This window comes from Gigantopelta aegis, chromosome 9 (assembly GCF_016097555.1).
Source record: "Gigantopelta aegis isolate Gae_Host chromosome 9, Gae_host_genome, whole genome shotgun sequence".
NCBI lineage: Eukaryota > Metazoa > Mollusca > Gastropoda > Neomphalida > Peltospiridae > Gigantopelta > Gigantopelta aegis.
Genome location: NC_054707.1, coordinates 5641555 through 5659121, shown reverse-complemented (window position 1 = coordinate 5659121; position 17567 = coordinate 5641555).

Sequence of the window (17567 nt, the reverse complement as noted above, 5' to 3'; positions counted from 1 at the left end):
CTGGACATGGCATAAAACGAAGTACTGCATCAGGTAAGTACAACGGAGGCGGTCGGCAGTGCAATGGTCGGACACTGTTAAAAGGTCTTACGTATTATACTGCATAGCAAATGAGGTGAAGCTATCAACATGATCGGAAACTATTAAAATGTCCTTGCATATTATGCTATAGATTCTAACTTGGTAGGCAACTTGTTGTGAGTGATGCAGTAGGGCAGTATCATACTATCCATGCTCTCTCAACATCATCCAGGTTACTTGTTTCTCCCTCACTCCAAATTCCGTGATGTACGTGTCCCACAATGACATCAACTGTTTTCGAATGTTCTCTTTTATGGTGTATGGAACAAAGACATACTTATCAAAAGTCAGTTTGTTGATAAGAGCAGTGTTCCAGGAAAGTATGCTGACGTTTTACATGATCAAACCACCATCAAGCAGGATCTTTTTGCATTCTTCACCACCAAGATTGCCACCATAGACATAGACTGCCCTAAAGACAAGGAAATAATCATTGCATCTGGTAACATAGTTATTCTTTGAGGAACCGATCGTTCACTGTGACAATGTAACCACATAGAAGCAGACACTAGACGTTTAATTTATGTGCAGAATTATGAATGGTTGTACCATCAGTTTGATGCGCACTGTTGACAAAGGTGTGCTTGGTAAGTAGCAAGTTCCATCATTTGATTGTACCAACAGTCTGATGTGCACTGTTGACAAAGGTGTGCTTGCTAAGTACAAGTTCCATAATTTGCTTGTACAAACAGTCTGATGTGCACTGTTGACAAAAGTGTGTAAGTTCCACCATTTGATTGTACCAACAGTCTGATGTGCACTGTTGACAAAAGTGTGTAAGTTCCACCATTTGATTGTACCAACAGTCTGATGTGCACTGTTGACAAAAGTGTGTAAGTTCCACCATTTGATTGTACCAACAGTCTGATGTGCACTGTTGACAAAGGTATGCTTGCTAAGTAGCAAGTTCCATCATTTGATTGTACCAACAGTCTGATGTTCACTGTTGACAAAGGTGTGTAAGTTCCACCATTTGATTGTACCAACAGTCTGATGTGCACTGTTGACAAAGGTGTGCTTGCTAAGTAGCAAGTTCCATCATTTGATTGTACCAACAGTCTGATGTGCACTGTTGACAAAGGTGTGTAAGTTCCATCATTTGATTGTACCAACAGTCTGATGTGCACTGTTGACAAAGGTGTGTAAGTTCCACCATTTGATTGTACCAACAGTCTGATGTGCACTGTTGACAAAGGTGTGTAAGTTCCACCATTTGATTGTACCAACAGTCTGATGTGCACTGTTGACAAAGGTGTGTAAGTTCCACCATTTGATTGTACCAACAGTCTGATGTGCACTGTTGACAAAAGTGTGTAAGTTCCACCATTTGATTGTACCAACAGTCTGATGTGCACTGTTGACAAAAGTGTGTAAGTTCCACCATTTGATTGTACCAACAGTCTGATGTGCACTGTTGACAAAAGTGTGTAAGTTCCATCATTTGATTGTACCAACAGTCTGATTTGCACTGTTGACAAAAGTGTGTAAGTTCCACCATTTGATTGTACCAACAGTCTGATGTGCACTGTTGACAAAAGTGTGTAAGTTCCACCATTTGATTGTACCAACAGTCTGATGTGCACTGTTGACAAAAGTGTGTAAGTTCCACCATTTGATTGTACCAACAGTCTGATGTGCACTGTTGACAAAAGTGTGTAAGTTCCACCATTTGATTGTACCAACAGTCTGATGTGCACTGTTGACAAAGGTGTGTAAGTTCCACCATTTGATTGTACCAACAGTCTGATGTGTACTGTTGACAAAGGTGTGCAAGTTCCACCATTTGATTGTACCAACAGTCTGATGTGCACTGTTGACAAAGGTGTGTAAGTTCCATCATTTGATTGTACCAACAGTCTGATTTGCACTGTTGACAAAGGTGTGCAAGTTCCATCATTTGATTACTTTGGATCAAAATGTATGTGCGTATTTGGGTAGCCTTTGATACATGAAAATACTTACCGTTTTATACATCAATGGTATATATGATGTCCTGGGTAAAGAGAAATTCCCGTCCCTGCTTTTCGTAGCTTCAAAGGATGTAACGCCGTCTCTTTTTTTCTTGGAAAAGGTAAAATAACGTACTTACCTAATGCAGACACGACATGCTTCCAGCTACTGAAATGCTTCCAGCTACTGAAATGCTTCCAGCTACTGAAATGCTTCCAAGTTAGATTGTATTGTAAGACCAGTGACCTGGAACATGTTGTCGAAGCAAGGGATGCGTTTTACTACCAGAGGGGGAAGGCAATGCAAATCATTCCACCCGCCCATGATGCTTTACTGCAGAACTAAACATGAGTTTCATATCAAGCTGGAATATGGTCCTCCTGTCAACACGTGAACACAATGCTCCCACTCCAGAAGGGTGGTAATAGACTTCTAATAAAGATATCTAGTTCTGTATATTGTACTTGTGTTATCAAAAGTCTTCAGTGAATTGGTCAAGTGTGGTTGCGTGAGTATGTGGATGTGGCACTAGATGTGCTTGTAAAACGGCCCAATAGAAATGCACTAAACTGTGTATTTGTGAGAAATAAAATGTTCCACAGAAACATCATACATGTGCAGCATTCAAGTGTTTTGAATGACACATGCCACAATGCATTGCAGTTCTTAATCAGGTTAATCTATAGTTGTGCCCCTGCGGGTGCTGTAACCTCACCGTGGTGCAGGGGTGTAACATTCCCTTTGAGAATGGCCAATACAGCACAAATCCCTTGTTTTTTTGGAATACAATTAAAGTTTTGAGTAAAAGTCAGTATCTATTTGTGATATTTGTATTGTTGCACAGTTCTTTACACTGTGTTTTTATTTAAATCTTAAATTTTTATATTGATGTTGATCATCACTTTATTTGTTTGCATTACCATAGTTTGACACCCAATAGCCGATGTATTTTTCGTGCTGGGGTGTCTTTAAACATTCATTCATTCATTCTATAGTTGTGACTATATTCCAAGGAAGATTTGGAATACAGAGCCCAAATTTCAGATTTATGTATCTACATGACTGACGAATATTTGGTACATATTTCAAATGAAACTGAAATTGAAGTGCATGGGGCTTTTATTAATTTGAAATGGACTGAGCCTAACTTGGTTACGGTGAATGCAGTATATTTGACGGGCTGGATCAAATAAATGTTATTAAAGAAACCAAAAGGCGTGATCTTAAAAATCCTACAAACGCAGCAGAAAACCCCCCGCCAGGATAGCGCTAAAGAGGGGTCAATATTCTAAACTTTCATGTACACCTGACATCATATTTCTTTTGAAAGTGATTCGTGGGCTATATGTATTCCAATGATTTCTCTCCGGTGTTATTGTTGACAGTCCTCTTTATGCGTTTGCAGGAAGGTTCTCCTCGGTAGTGGCTGTCCTCCTATAGACGAGGCTGTAGATAATTATGGAATCAACCACTATTTTGCCAAATACATTGTGCAGAGATACGGCATTGATCACGTGTTACGTTTTTTTTCTTCAGATTTTTAATAAGACACAAACCAGCTCATCTTGTACTTTTAATTCTTTTCTTCTTCTTTTCTTTTTGTCGGGGGGGGGGGGGGTAAACAGGTGCGTAATAATACAAAGTACCATTATAAAGTGACGGTATTTGTACGTTCAACGAGAAATGAACAAATTCGCGTTGCTACAAGCGGTAAATAATGACTATATCGGTACTAATGCTGTGTTCATTAGAAGTTGTGAATATCGTATTTCCCAGTTCACACGTGAAAACCGTTCATTTGGCGAATTATCCCGTGAACGCAACTTGTGAACTGGAATAGGATCTTCTGAATCAGTCTTCACAACTTGTGAAAAAATGGCGGATCAAATAGATGTCATTCGAGGTATATCATGAACAGAATTGCAAGTTTTAGTATTTTGTATTTCACAGTAAGTTTTATCCAACAGTCCACGCTATGGAAATATTCCCAGGAGTTCCTTCCCTTGAAAATGACGCTACAAAATGACGTTACATGTTTGTAAACAGAACAGATGGCACATCAAATGCAAATACATGTAATAAATAATGTAGCACCTCTTCTTTTTATGCCGTTTCTTCCATATCAAATGCAGCAGAATTTTATGCAATTGATCCATAATTAAGCCACGAAGAGTGCCAACCAGCCTACGGTCAGGTCAGGTCATAGGCTTTACGTGCACATTCAGAGCCAGCTGTTGTAGAGCACGCTAACCAGCCTAAAAATCGCTCCGTCTTTTATATTGCTCACAAGAACGCTCTCCACTTGGTGACGTCGTGTTCACAGGTTGAAACTTGTGAATTCACGATATTCATGAGCACCTGAACGCAGCATAAATATGAGGCTATCACTGTATGTCAAACATACACAATGGCGAATCGTACTTCAAATAGTGTGCAGTGAATTTATTACTCTTGGTTTGTGTACGACGCTTAGGTTATCTTCCTATTGTAAACTGATGACGAGTGTGTTCTGTATTGTGATTGGTTAATTACATTCTTTTTCCGGGATCAAATGAAAATAACACACAGAAAGCTAATGACATCATTAGAAAATGACGTCATTAGCAAATGGAACAGGCCAAGTTGACGGTTCAAGGGTCTACAGTTAGATTGTAGCCAGGTTTTAGTTTTTTTAAGAAATACCAAAATACATATTTAGTTCGTAGATAAACGATTCAGTTTACAATGAACATAACCATATGGAGTTTTTACATTTGAGGGTGTTATTGTCTATTTAATGCCAGCAAATATTTCGGTCAAAAATTAAATTTGCGGGATAAAATAGACAATAACACCCGCAAATCTAAACACTATGGTTATCTCCTAATTTGACAAAAGTGTGCAATAAATATATTTATTATATACATAGCAATGAAATATATAGATCTACGGAAACCATAAAAGTCATATACGGTGAAAAGTCATATTTTCACTGTATTTTAGCTACAGTGAAAATATAGAAGTCGTATTTACTTTTTTGTAAAAGTGCATAATTAAATTATCTCCCTTCGTCTCGGTTCTTCGTATTTAAATTTGATTCTCACCAATGAATGAATGAATGAATGAATGTTTAACGACACCCCAGCACGAAAAATACATCGGCTATTTGGTGTCAAACTATGGTAATGCAAATAAATAAAGTGATGATCAACATCAATATAAAAATTCAAGACTTAAAATAAAAACAGTGTAAAGAACTGTGCAAAAACACAAATATCACAGAATTTTACGGATACTGAATTTTACTGAAAACTTAAATTTTGTGCTGTATTGGCCATTCTCAAAGAGAATGTTACCACCTGCACCACGGTGAGGTTACAGCACACGCAGGGGTTGATGATTACCAATGCATCTGATCGTATTTGAAAAATAAAAAACGTAATTTAAACAACTGTACCTATAAAAAAGGGATACGAAGTGCAATTACGATAAAATATCTAAAACGAATTGAATACGAAGCTAAATAATGATGACACAATGTAGTGTCATCGAGTGTAAGTGTGATAATTTAACGGCATTCGACTCGTTTTGTTTTGTGGGAGTTTTTAGAGGATCGCTTTGTCAGGTATGTTTGCACCCCAGTATTGTTAAATAAATGTTAATAAAGATAAATTTTAATCAAATTTCTTTTTAAAATTCTATGGTAAAGTAAATTTTCTGGCAAAGTTCCATAGGAAGAAATATATCATGACGTTACGTGTTTTCGATAGGATAAGCGAAAGATATTACCAAAAAGCGACAGATATTGTCAAACATTTGGAAATATGTATATAATAAATAGACCATTTCGTGGTATTTTTCCAAATACGATTTTTATGTTAACTTGTGATTTCGCAATTCGTGAAAATATGCTTTTCACACACCACTCGTTGACATAAAAATCGTATTCGAAAACCCCCATGAAATAGCCTCTATATTCGAGCATACTTTTTAAAACTCACCTTTGACTGAGCAGGACGAGATTTAGCTCAGTCGGTCGAGTGCTTGCGTCACAGGATCAAACCATCTCGGTGGATCCATTCAACTGATTGTTTTTCCTCTCGTCCCCGCCAGTACACCGCATCTGCTCAAAGGCCGTGGTATGAGCTGTCCTATATGGAAAGGTGCATATAAAACACCCCTTTCTGGTGTGAGCACAGCGAGCGTTTATAAAAGTGAAAATGTTACATGGCTAGCATGTACAGTGTTCTGCGCTGGCGTGACACTGGCAAGCGACTCCATGTATATATATGTTATATGGCTAGCATGTACAGTGTTGTTCTGCGCTGGCGTGACACTGGCAAGCGACTCCATGTATATATATGTTATATGGCTAGCATGTACAGTGTTGTTCTGCGCTGGCGTGACACTGGCAAGCGATTCCATGTATTATATATGTTACATGGCTAGCATGTACAGTGTTGTTCTGCGCTGGCGTGACACTGGCAAGCGATTCCATGTATTATATATGTTACATGGCTAGCATGTACAGTGTTCTGCGCTGGCGTGACACTGGCAAGCGATTCCATGTATTATATATGTTACATGGCTAGCATGTACAGTGTTGTTCTGCGCTGGCGTGACACTGGCAAGCGATTCCATGTATTATATATGTTACATGGCTAGCATGTACAGTGTTGTTCTGCGCTGGCGTGACACTGGCAAGCGATTCCATGTATTATATATGTTACATGGCTAGCATGTACAGTGTTGTTCTGCGCTGGCGTGACACTGGCAAGCGATTCCATGTATTATATATGTTACATGGCTAGCATGTACAGTGTTGTTCTGCGCTGGCGTGACACTGGCAAGCGATTCCATGTATTATATATGTTACATGGCTAGCATGTACAGTGTTGTTCTGCGCTGGCGTGACACTGGCAAGCGATTCCATGTATTATATATGTTACATGGCTAGCATGTACAGTGTTGTTCTGCGCTGGCGTGACACTGGCAAGCGATTCCATGTATTATATATGTTACATGGCTAGCATGTACAGTGTTGTTCTGCGCTGGCGTGACACTGGCAAGCGATTCCATGTATTATATATGTTACATGGCTAGCATGTACAGTGTTGTTCTGCGCTGGCGTGACACTGGCAAGCGATTCCATGTATTATATATGTTACATGGCTAGCATGTACAGTGTTGTTCTGCGCTGGCGTGACACTGGCAAGCGATTCCATGCATATATATGTTACATGGCTAGCATGTACAGTGTTGTTCTGCGCTGGCGTGACACTGGCAAGCGATTCCATGTATTATATATGTTACATGGCTAGCATGTACAGTGTTGTTCTGCGCTGGCGTGACACTGGCAAGCGATTCCATGTATTATATATGTTACATGGCTAGCATGTACAGTGTTCTGCGCTGGCGTGACACTGGCAAGCGATTCCATGTATATATATTATATATGCATGCATCTAGTTGGGAGATGTCATAATCGAGTCATGTGCAGACACAATATTTAATCTTAATGCATGGCTTTCACCTGCAGTCACCATTGGCAATGTTGTATTACCATTTTACCCTTGAAAACTATTGTCATTGATATACATTGCAACAGTAAAAGTGACAGTTGTCAACGTTTTCCCCAGGTCACCCTAACCGGTATGATTTTATTACCAACATTAATTCTCTTTGCATTTTATTATTTTGTTTATTTTTCTTTTCTTTTTGTTGTTGAACATTGGGAAAGACCAACAAATGAGAATGTACATTTCAGTAATGTCTTCAGAGAAAATATTTTAACAGTTTCCTGCCAGTACTCATCTAAATTTACATGTGTAAATTGTAGGTATTTTTACCTGGTATCACTCGAGATTAGTCAAGTAGATATTAGGTTAGTGAGCCCACACTTACTACTTATAAATGCAGCATCCCCCTTCTCAGACTGTCTTACTGGTGTGTTTTTTTTAAAATAAATTACTGTAGTAATGGGGATTGATATTATGTTATATAGACAGAGGATAGGGGTGTTTGCTTTAGCTTCACATGCAGGTGCTAATTTAGAGATGATTATAAGTACTTATGTATTAATTTTATTTAATGTTTTTTGTTGTTGTCTAGTTTGTATTCGTATGACCTTAGTATTTCTGCTATGTTGTGGGGATGTACATCCTAATCCAGGACCAGATGGTAATCATATATCCATTGTTCACTTGAATGTTTGTAGTTTAAGAGACAAGCTTAATTTAATTAATGCCGAACTTAATAGTTATGATGTTTTTACTGATCTGATTATAGTAAAACATATTGGGATTTAATCTCGGATTCATTACAATCAACACATTTTATTAAAGGTTAAATAATAAGATGATGACAACTGTTGTGGGTGATTTTAATGAAGATTTGTTACGTCCATTCCATCCTTATATTGATCATATTTGTCAGTGTTTTGCATTGTATCAGATTATTACCGAGCCGACACGAATCACACCAACTTCCAGAACTCTTATCGATTTGGTTTCTGTCTCGACCTTGAGCTGGTATTCGAAAAGGGTGTATTGCCTCCATTTTGTAGTGGCCACTGTGCTACATACGTTCTTCTCAATTTTATAACTTAAAAAAGCAAATTGTTACCAAAGAGTAATTTATGATTATAAAAAAAAACAGTTTACAATAAATTCGGATCTTAGTTTGTTATGAAGCTGGGCAGAGAAGTGGCAGGTTAAATTGTCGCCAGAACGTGTGTGAAGTACCAAATGAATGACATCCAACAGCCGATGATTAATTAATCAATGTGCTCTAGTGGTGTCGTTAAACAAAAGCTTTTTAACTGAATGAGCCAGACGTCTTTTATCACGTCATGCAACGTCACTGAGGTAACAGACTTATTGTTAAATGTGTAACAAAAGGCTGTTTTAATTAATTTCATTATATACAGATCTTTTTGACAGAATAAATACATCTTTGGTGTTTGAACGTTATCTATCAGCGTAAATAAAACACAATTGTAGCAATACTCAGAATAGTGTATAAAGTCGTTTACATCGTTTTTATATATCTATATGTATGTATATCAAAAACAAAAACAAAACAAAATGTGTCTAAGGGTTGGAAAATATATATCGGGTTAACAAATTCGGTACTAGTTATCGAATGTATGACCCTCGTGAAATAATTTACATTTCATTAACAAGTGAAAATTATTTTACTCTGGACATAAATTTGATAACTTGTAACCCGTTTAGTATCCTATATTTTGTCACGCATCTTTTCTGTCGATTGTTTATGAATCAGTTGCCATGTACACACTGTCGGTGATTTTAATATTTAATACATATAACGCATATATACCATGTAAACACTGTCGCTGATTTAAATATTTAATACATACAACGCATATATACCATGTAAACACTGTCGGTGATTTTAATATTTAATACATACAACGCATATATACCATGTAAACACTGTCGGTGATTATAATATTTAATACATACAACGCATATATACCATGTAAACACTGTCGGTGATTATAATATTTAATACATACAACGCATATACACTATGTAAACACTGTCGCTGATTATAATATTTAATACATACAACGCATATACACCATGTAAACACTGTCGCTGATTTTAATATTTAATACATACAACGCATATATACCATGTAAACACTGTCGGTGATTGTAATATTTAACGCATATATACCATGTAAACACTGTCGGTGATTTTAATATTTAATACATATAACGCATATATACCATGTAAACACTGTCGCTGATTTTAATATTTAATACATACAACGCATATATACCATGTAAACACTGTCGCTGATTTTAATATTTAATACATACAACGCATATATACCATGTAAACACTGTCGCTGATTATAATATTTAAAACATACAACGCATATATACCATGTAAACACTGTCGCTGATTATAATATTTAATACATACAACGCATATATACCATGTAAACACTGTCGCTGATTATAATATTTAATACATACAACGCATATATACCATGTAAACACTGTCGCTGATTTTAATATTTAATACATACAACGCATATATGCCATACTTTCGTTATAGCACTGGGACCACATTGCGCAAACCAATTTGATGATAAAGAATTGTACAAACATAAGTTATATAAATTATAAATACATCATCAGTAATAACATATTTCATCCAATTGCAAAAAAACAACCTAAATACAATGTGGAGCTATTGATTTCTATAGCCCCTATAGTTGATGGCAAGCGCTCTACACAATAACGATGTAGATATAGTTTGGATGTTTGGGAATAACTTGTCAGTCGCATCACAACATGGAAATTGCACTGTGTCTGCTTTACATTGTTGCTTTAGGTAAGAAATTGATTATTGTTGATATCAAAATTATCTCTTTTAAACTTAATTTATAAGAATTATATATCTCTCTGTTATTGTCGGTGTCTCTGTATCTCACTATCTCTGTCTCTTCCCTGTGATTGTCTCTCAGTCTCTATATCTGTATCTCACTATCTCTGTCTCTTCCCTGTGATTGTCTCTATATCTGTATCTCACTATCTCTGTCTCTTCCCTGTCATTGTCTCTCTGTTTCTATATATGTATCTCACTGTAGGATTACATGGTCACTGCGGAAGTGAACTTTTACTGATACGGAGTTTTGACATTTTTACTGATTACGATCAAAATGAAGATGGAGTTTGAAGAATACCCCCCCCCCCCAAAAAAAAAAAAAAAAAAAAAAAAAAAAAAAAACCCAGAGAAGAAGACCTAAAACTTATATTAACAATGAAGTCTAAAAAGAAACAAATGTTATACACATAAAAGATAACGGTTTAAAATAATTTATACATCTATCTATCTATCTATCTATCTATCTATCTATATATATATATATATATATATATATATTTATTTATATTACATTCATCTACTAACACGAAGAGTGCATTAATTGAATATATTTATGAAAATGAGGTTTCCTGATTATTATGAGTGTAAAATATTTAACAAAATGCTAATGTATATATTGTATTTCGAAGTAGATTCCGCAATTATGACAGAAATATCTTATTGATGACTAAATTTGAATATAATAAATAATGAAAGAGCTACGGACCTATTACGATATGGATACAGAATCGTGTAGATTTAGAATGCAGTGTTATGGACTTTTTCGATGTTTCTCTCATGGTGTTTGTGTATATGCGAAGCAATGAGCAAAAATATGGGTTTCACACATCACGAGCCGACATAAAAATCGTATTCTAAAAAACACCTTGAAATGGTCTATTCCTAATTTTTGACAATTTGACAATATCTTTCGCTTTTTGTCAATATCGAAAACACGTAACACCATTGATATATTTGTTCCGATGGGACTTTTCCAGAAAATGTACTTGACCATACACACACATACAGTGAATCTCTTCCAAACCGGACACCCTAAGGGGCCAATATATATATACACACACACTATATATATACACACACTATATATATATATATATATATATATATATATATATATATATATAGAGAGAGAGAGAGAGAGAGAGAGAGAGAGAGAGAGAGAGAGAGAGAGAGAGAGAGAGAGAGAGAGAGAGAGAGAGATCCCGTATCACGCGAACGCTTTACCACTGGGCTACGTCCCGCAACCCATATTAACAATAAATGCAAACATATCATGTGAACACATATTTGTATTACTGTAACACCGAAATTGTTGTGTGTATAATTCAGAATTATATTAATAAATGTTTTAAAGGCAAACGCTACAAATATTTCTACCACTAAAAATGTGCTAATTGTTCACCCATTTATTCTACAGGCATACCAAAACCTATATCTGGGAACAATGGGGTGTCACACATCTCAGACGTCGTGTCATATTTTCCTGCCGTAAAATTTAATTTTGACTAAATCTATTCCTATTAAAACGTTTTTCAAATGAAATACATGTAAAATTCAATGTATATGTGTGCATTATAGAAATTATTTTGGTACAACGTAATATCCATTAACGTTAGTATGTTCTTGACAAAAAGTCGGAGTTACTTCAATATATTTAAATGCACAGTATAACTGTAGTCCCAAAACAACAACATGATAATGTTACACAAGCCTGACAATGACAAATAACGCTGTTTTCTGGTGTTAACATAATAGTGATGCGTATGAAACTCTATATTGCTGTTTGGTAATTGTTATTCAGATTCCGGCAAATTCGGGCAAAAGGCAGCCGCCCCCCCCCCCCCCCCCTAGAAAACAGAGCCCGTACGCCTATGGGTTTAGTTAGTGGTTTAATTAAATTGTGTATCATACACCATTGCCAAAGTAGCATTATTAAAGTGAAAATGTAACCATCAATAGACTATGTAATAAATTGGTTTTATACCAGCGAATACCTGATATCATCAGTGTTTTTACAGTGATTCATGAGTGCATGCCATCACAACTATATGTATTTCATTGAGCTCTATCCTTTGCAAGTTTGGATTTTCAAAGCTAGTGATGGGTGTGGCAGTCTGCCTATAGGCGGAGCAGGAGGGATGGAACATCCTGCTATGGATCTCCAAGTGCAGTGGCGGTCCTCCTACGGACGAACAGCTGATAGTGAACCACAGAAGCAATCACGACCTTGCCTAAAACCCTTTTGATTCTGCCTTGTGCAGATATACGATTTTGTTACTAGAATATAATTTTGTCGTTCAGATTCTTTTTTTTATATATTCTTTATTTTTTAGAGAGATTACGTAATATCAGCATCGAAGTGTTTTGGAATGACCAACTTATGTTTGTAAATGAGGAACCACGGTTGGTTTGAATGCCACCATCAGATGTCAGACCGGTGTTCGGGGACGTTTTGTCAAGATAACTGAACCAGCCTCTCGCCCTGTGTGAGGTACAAGTGTACGGAGTTACAGCACCTAAACCAGGTATATATCAATATAACATGTGCCAATACATAAAAGTATAGTTGATATGGAAAAACAATAGAGAAACTTGTGCTTTTTGAAGTATATGTATACCTGTCAGGTACATGTACAGAGGGCGGAGGGCGGGGGGGGGGGGGGGGGATCAGAGGGTAGGGTGGTTGAAAAACACCCAGCATCAAAAGAATTACTAGTGTGTATATATATATATATATATATATATATATATATATATATATATATACACACGCTTCAAAAAAAGAAACGCATGCTTCAAAAAAAGAAACGCATAACTGGTATATGTTAGGATTGGATTGCAAATTTATAGCATCATATCTTTGCTCAATACCAGAGCAGTAAAATTGAAACTTGTTAAACATGATCAGATCATCACTTGGAATGAAATCGTCTATCAAATCAACAGGATTAGGCCACCGTATTAAGGTCACGGTCATGTACACTAATATCGAGTATGAGCCCCATGAGCAGCAATGACGGCTTGGCACCTCCTACGCATGAAATAGAATAATGCTTGAATCACAGGCTGGGGAATTGTAGCCCATGTTTGTTGCAAAACCTGAAGCAGCTGGGGTAGCGTTTGTGGCGCAGGGTTACGTTGCCGTAAACGTCGATCTAGTTCATCCCACAGGTGCTCGATGGGGTTAAGATCAGGTGATCTTGAAGGCCATGGCATCACTCCGACATTGTGTTGATTCAGGAACTCTGTTGTTATACGTGCGCTATGTGGTCGTGCATTGTCGTGCTGGGAGATGACATTTTCTGCGTTGATGAAAGGTATGGCGTGACGCTGGAGAATTTCGTTGCAGTAACGCTCGTTACGTCGTCGGTAAACTCTAGCTCTGCCGTCGGCGCGTTGAAGCAAAAAACGCGACTCGTCGCTGAAAGCCACTTTTCGCCACTGCTGTCGACGCCATATCAGACAACGTCTGCACCATGTAAGCCGTAGACGCCTATGTTGCGCGGTTAAAATTATCCGTCTAGCTGGTCTTCTAGCTTGGATATTGGCTTCACGTAAACGGTTTCTTACGGTCTGGTCCGAAATTCTTCGCATATTTGGTATGGCAGAAGTTGATGATGAAGCAGTTAGGACTCTGTCACGTAAATGTCGTAGATGTATGTATGTCTTGCGCCGGTGTAGTAACTCTGGGACGAGCGGATCAGGGGCGGTCACGTGACACTCCAGTTTGCTGATAACGGTGCCAAAGCCTAGATATTGTACTCTGAGATATGTTGAAAAGACGTGCAACTGTTGATAGCGATTCCCCGACTTCCATCCGGCCAATTGCGTTGTTACGTTGTGGTTCTGTCAGCCTGGGCATAATTTCAACGTTACGTAGCGACACTATCGATAATGCGTGTGTGAATGTAACTCAATTTTCTGTCAAGGGGTAGTGCACGTGCTGTACGTGCATGATTTGTACGTGATAAATGTGAGCTCAGCAACCATTATTATGAATATTGTGAAAAACATACTTGCACGTGCTGACGTCAAATCATGCGTTTTGTCAGCTTCAGAATTGCATGATATCATATCCACTAGCTATAGAATAAGATAATACTAAAACATTCACTATTGTGTTATTTCAAAATTAATGTTATGAAAAATATGCTCTATGCGTTTCTTTTTTTGAAGAATATATATATATATATATATATATATATATATATATATATATATATATATATATATATATATATATATATATATATATGTAAATGGTTGTTTGAAAAATGACAAAACGACCTACCTGAAAAGTTAGCAAACGTCATGCGCACATGCAACCATGCTTCCTAGTGACATGATAACACTTCGAATTATCAGATTGGGGTTATCAGGTCAGTAGGAAGCATGGTTGCATGATAACACTTCCTAGTGACATGATAACACTTCGAATTATCAGGTTGGGGTTATCAGGTCAGTAGGAAGCATGGTTGCATGATAACACTTCCTAGTGACATGATAACACTTCCTAGTGACATGATAACACTTCGAATTATCAGGTTGGGGTTATCAGGTCAGTAGGAAGCATGGTTGCATGATAACACTTCCTAGTGACATGATAACACTTCGAATTATCAGGTTGGGGTTATCAGGTCAGTAGGAAGCATGGTTGCATGATAACACTTCCTAGTGACATGATAACACTTCGAATTATCAGGTTGGGGTTATTAGGTCAGTAGGAAGCATGGTTGCATGATAACACTTCCTAGTGACATGATAACACTTCGAATTATCAGGTTGGGGTTATCAGGTCAGTAGGAAGCATGGTTGCATGATAACACTTCCTAGTGACATGATAACACTTCCTAGTGACATGATAACACTTCCTAGTGACATGATAACACTTCGAATTATCAGGTTGGGGTTATCAGGTCAATAGGAAGCATGGTTGCATGATAAAAAAAAAATCAAGTTAATACGTGTTGATATCGTGGTTATTTGGCTCGGTTCGAGAACGGTATAACCTGTTCGCTGAAGCTCGCCAGTTACACCGTTATCAAAACCTCGCCAAATAACCACGACATCAGTACGTAAGTAACCTAATATTCTATATTTATATGCACTTTCCAACAGAAAGGACAGCACTGACCACTTATTAAAGCATGAATAACTTTTCATAAAGTACCCACACGTAAGCAAACAAGGGAAGGAATTAACTTGCATTTTCTTCGTTACAATATGAATATCTCTATTACCAATGCATTTCTGGATATTTTGTAATGTTTTGTAGTATCACAATACGATTTTCGTACGTACGAATATATTATTTCTTCCAAGGGCCAAACTAAAATTGAAATAATTTGACCAAAAGTCATTCCAAACGTATTTATCTGTATAAATGATTTGTGTAAACAAAACCCATGTTAAGCTGATATAGTGTTTTAAAAATCAGAAAACCCCCAGGATGTGTTTATTTTATTTTGTCTTGGCGGGGGGGAGGGGGGGGGGGCAAACGGAAGTCTTACTGACGCTGAAAACTGAGAACAGAGCCTTTAAAGACCGTCATCAGTTGTTCACGTAAAATGTTGAAGAAAAACAAACCTAACTATAGGCTAAGCTGTATTTGTATTCATATAGAGACCTTCAACGGACTATCGGAGTTCCGTGGGGCACGTTCTATTGTGGAGCGGGATTTAGCTCAGTCGGTTGAGTGCTCGCTTGGGGTGCTTGCGTCGCAGGATCGAACAACCACGGTGGATCTATTCAGCTGATTCGTCTTTTTCCCGTTCCAGCCAGTGCACCACAACTGGACAAAGGCCGTGGTGTGTACTTTTCTGTCTGTGGGAAGGTGCATATAAACGATCCCTTGCTGCATCAGGAAAATGTAGCGGGTTTCCTCTGATAACTACGAGTCGATGGTTAATTAATTCATGTGCGCCAGTGGTGTCGTTAAACAAAACAAAATTTTGTTTTCCTTTTATTTTCTGAAATCATTTCATACTTGAGATCCAGTGTCAAACTGCAGTCCATCTAGCCCGAGTACTCTGACTGTAACTTGTAAGAGAGATAGACGGACATTTGGATAGTTGTTAAAAACTCTGTAAGATAGTTTTTAACAACTGTCCAAATGTCCGTCTAGCTCTCTTACAGAGTTTTTAAGAACTGTCCAAATGTCCGACTCTCCCTCTTACAGTACGAGTACTCGGGCTACAGTCCATCAACCACCTCATATATTTCATGGTTCGTCTGATAATTCGGTTGTTTTTAATTTCCAATGCTTGTTCTTTAGGTGTCAGAATTCAGCAGGACATCATCACGCAGACACATTTCTTATTTCTGGTGTTACACGTTTACGTCAGTCATACTAGACGGGCATTACGCTATGCTCCTCTCTTTCAAGTTGTTCGCTGAGGTTATTCTTAATCTTAGGTTCTTCAGCTGAGAATCAGCTTATATGCACCCTGTAGTCTTAATGTTTGTTTGAATTTCAAATGACAAATTTGAACGTTGGTCAAACTTCAGTTGCATATAAGATTACATACATCATATGTTATATATATTTATCCTATAACTTACTCATGATATCCATGTCATAAACCCATGTGATAATTTTAGTGTATTAACCCGGTTAATAATGGTATGCAATTGTGTACGGTCTCGGTCTCTCTCTCTCTCTCTCTCTCTCTCTCTCTCTCTCTCTCTCTCTCTCTCTCTCTCTCTCTCTCTCTCTCTCTCTCTCTCTCTCTCTCTCTCTCTCTCTCTCTCTCTGTGTGTGTGTGTGTGTATGTGTGTTTGTGTGTGATTTCAGATAGGTAGGTAGGTAAATGTGTACATGCTCATGTGCCACTAGAGCTTCAAGCATGTCTGCCCCGGGGCCGAGTCCTGGATAGCCAGGGGTCTGCTCCGGGCCAGAAATTTAACCGGACAATTTAGAAAATTACTCTAAAATTAAATAAATATGGGGACTAATTTAACCAAAAATAATTAGAATTTGTTTGGTGTGTATCCAAAAATTTAATTAATATAATATAATATAATATAATATAATATAAAAACTATAGATTTAATTTTAAAATTACACCATTTTATAAAACGTTTTTAGCGGGCTATTCTAAAAATTCGCAGAGCCTCTTTATTTTTAACATGAAT